Here is a 3,965-nt window from a genome sequence, read left to right on the forward strand (position 1 = left end):
TAAGGTGGCGGTTTGAAGGGGTTCTTTGCCGGTTTTCTCTCTCTCTCTCTCTTGGAAGGTGATTTGCAAGTCGTGGAGGGCTGTTCCTGAGCCTGTAAAATCAGCCATAAGGAGGAGAAGAAGCTGCTGAAAGGAGGAAGCAGAAGCTGTCCAGATTCGGCCATATGGGTTGTGTTATTTCTGGTTTCGTATTTTCTTGGTTTTGCCTTAGAATTTCTTCTATTAATTGATGTTTTGGTTGATTGAACTCCTAGGATCCCCAACAAACTGGTATCAGAGCTAGGAGGAGTGAAATCTGTCCAAAAATCGATCAAAATCGGCAAGGAAATCGCTACTCCATTTTCTGACCGAATTTGAAAAATTCAAATTCCGGCCAAACTATTGACTTTCCGGCGAAATGGAACCTGGACCCATAACCAGCAGATTGAGGCGCTCCTTGTGGTGGGGCGCGTGACCGGCTGCGGTAGCGCGTGGCGGTGCGGCGACGGCGCGTGGCGGACTTCCGGCGAGCTTTTTTCGGGCAGTTTACTTATTTTGACTTCCTGAACGCACTGATGTCGTTTGTTTTCTGTTTCAGGTTTTACAGAAAAAGTTGGACGATTTTGCCCCTGGCTTGATGTCTACCGCAATTAGGTTCAGAAACTTGGTGGTATATTTACTGTTTTTCAACAGTAGTTTGGTAAGATTATTCCAAACTCTCCGTTAGGTTAGGTTTGGTATCCTTACCGGTTTATGCATGGTTATTGCTTGGTTGCTTATTTGTGAATTTTGTTGATTGAATTCTTGTGATTAATTTATAACCTGGAAGCATATTTACCTGCTTTATATACCTGTGTTTCGTGAACGGATTATTTCATTGTTGTGCTTCATTTCTAAAAATTGTTTTTTAACTCGGCACTCAGTTATATATTGATCATCTGGAAAAGAATTTTTCAAAACCTTTTCTGTTGTGTCCACGAGTACAGACCACTCTTTTATAGAATCTATAATGGGTTCGAGGGTCGAATTATTGCAATTCGATGGAAAGGGGGATTACTCGATATGGAAACAGAAAATGAGGGCCATTTTGGTCCAACAGAGAGTTGCTAAAGCTCTTGATGATCCCGCTACATTTAAGTTAAAAGCTAAACCAACTGAAATTGAAGACATAAATGAAATTGCTTACAGTTATATAATTTTGCATCTATCTGACAACATTGTGAGACAAGTTGATAGTGCTAAAACTGCTAGAGCTTTGTGGATTACTTTAGATGCCCTGTTCTTAACTAAAACTTTACCTAACAAAATATACCTGTTGGAGAAGTTGTTTAGTTTTAAGATGGACCCAGGGAAGGATGTCGAGGGGAATTTGAGTGACTTTAGCATAATTGTTAAGAGTCTAGATCATAATGATAAAACATTTGATGATGAGGATTTAGCTGTCATATTGCTAAACTCTTTGCCTGAATCTTACAGAGAAATAAAAAATGCCATAAAATATGGTAGGGACACTCTCGCTCAAGCTATTGTTTCTGATGCTTTAAAATCAAGAGAACTTGAATTAAAAAGAGAGAACATAATTCATTCTCGTGAAGAGAGTCTATTTGTTAGGGGAAGATCTGAAAAGAAAGAATTTAACTTCCATAACAAGAAGGGGAGAGGAAAATCTAAAATGAGATCCAAATCTAAAAATAAAAGCGGTAAGAAATGTTATCACTGTGGAAAGTTAGGACATTTCAAGAAAGACTGCTTTGACTGGAAAAGGAAACAAAAAGACCCGAACAATTCTGATGTTGATAATGCTGCTATTGCTTCTGAATTTAATAGTTTGCATGTCATGAATGTGTTTGAAGAAGAATTTGACCAAAATTGGATTCTTGACACAGGGTGCACTTTTCATATGTGCCCTGATAGGTCTTGGTTTTATAACTATAGGGAGACTGAACCTAGGAAGGTCTACATGGGAGATAATAATTTTCAAAATGTAATTGGAGTTGGTGACATAGCCATTAGGATGTACGATGGGGCCGTCACGCAGCTCAGAAATGTAAGATATGTCCCAAATTTAAAGAGGAACCTATTTCCTTAGGTTCTCTGGAAGATGAGGGATATACCTTCAAGTCTGGTAACAAAATTTTGAAAATTATGAGGGTTCTCTTATAGTTATGAAAGGGCCTAAGAGGAATGGGCTGTACTATCTTGAGGGTAGAACTGAAATACCATTTGATTCTAGCCTTCTTGCTGTAAGTAAAGACAAAACTGAACTTTGGCATAATAGAATGGGTCACATTGGGTTTAAAGGGCTAAAATCTTTAAGTAATCAGAAATTACTTGGAAAAGATGACATTGAAACTATGGAATTCTGTGAAATTTGTGTTTTGGGTAAGTCTCATAAGGTGAGCTTTGAAGCTCGCTCTCATAGGACCAGCAGACCATTGGACTATGTCCATGCTGATCTATGGGGTCCGGAGAAGCACTCCACATTTGGTGAGAGCAAGTACTTCTTGTCCTTAGTGGATGATTACTCAAGAAAAGTTTGGATTTATCCTTTGAAGGCTAAGTCGGAAACTTTTGGGAAATTCAGGATTTGGTTAAAGTCTGTTGAGAATCAGTTAGACAAGAAACTTAAAACGTTAAGAACTGATAATGGGCTTGAATTCTGTAATAGCGAATTTGACAACTTCTGTAAGCAGAAAGGTATAACAAGACACAGAACTGTTAAATACACACCTGAACAAAATGGGGTCGCTGAAAGAATGAACATGACCATAATGAACAAAGTTAGGTGTATGTTGATTAGCTCTGGCCTTGCGAAAGGTTTTTGGGCTGAAGCTGCAAGTACTGCAGCTTATCTGATTAATAGGTCTCCGTCCAGTAGTATAGGGTTTAAGACCCCACAGGAGTTGTGGACGGGAGAGCTTCCAAATCTAGAACACTTGAGGGTGTTTGGATGTGCTGCATATGCACACCAATATGAAGGGAAACTTGAGCCGAGGGCTATCAAGTGTGTGATGTTAGGGTATCCCGAGGGTGTGAAGGGCTATAGGTTATGAGTTTTAGGGGTCCAAGGCATTAAAATTATTAACAGCAGGAATGTAGTCTTTAATGAATCTGAGATGCCATGTCTAAAACAGAAAACCGAAGAAACTAACAAATCTGAAACTGAGAAGAGTATTCAGACTGAGGTGAAGCTGACTAGGCTAAATTCACCTATACCTGGGAATGACGAAAATGACCCTATACATCATGAAAATGAAAATGAAAATGAAAATGAAATTGAAATTGAACCTGAACCTGAAGAGGTGACTGAACTTCAAGATAACATTGAACCAGTTGAAGTCCAAAAGATTAATGATCAGCCACCTAATCAAGATTATCAGCTTACTAGGGATCGGGGAGGAGGCAGATCAGGCCAAATCCTAGATATAAATCCCTAAACTTGACTGATTTTACCTTGGTTTCAGGTGAAGCCCTTGAACAGATAGAACCTGCTAGTTATGAAGAAGCTGTTAATGGAAAATGTTCTGAAAATTGGCTAAAAGCTATGCGGGAAGAAATGGAATCTCTAATGGAGAATAAAACTTGGAAGTTAGTTAACAAACCTAAGGATCATAGGATAGTTCAATGTAAGTGGATTTACAAATTGAAAGAAGGAAATAATCCTAGTGATCCTCCTAGGTATAAGGCCATATTAGTGGCGAAAGGGTTCACTCAAAAGGAGGGGGTTGATTACAATGAGATATTCTCTCCTGTGATAAAGTACAAAACAATCAGATTGGTTCTTGCATTGGCTGTTCAGTACAACTGGGAACTGGAACAACTAGATGTCAAGACTGCTTTCCTACATGGGGAATTGGAAGAGGATATTTACATGAGTCAGCCTCAAGGTTTTGAGGTGAAAGGTAAAACTAACTGTGTGTGCAAATTAGAAAGATCTCTGTATAGACAGTGGTACATAAGGTTCGATACCTATGTACTGAAGATAG

Source organism: Olea europaea, chromosome 19, assembly GCF_002742605.1.
Source record: "Olea europaea var. sylvestris chromosome 19, O_europaea_v1, whole genome shotgun sequence".
Lineage (NCBI taxonomy): Eukaryota > Viridiplantae > Streptophyta > Magnoliopsida > Lamiales > Oleaceae > Olea > Olea europaea.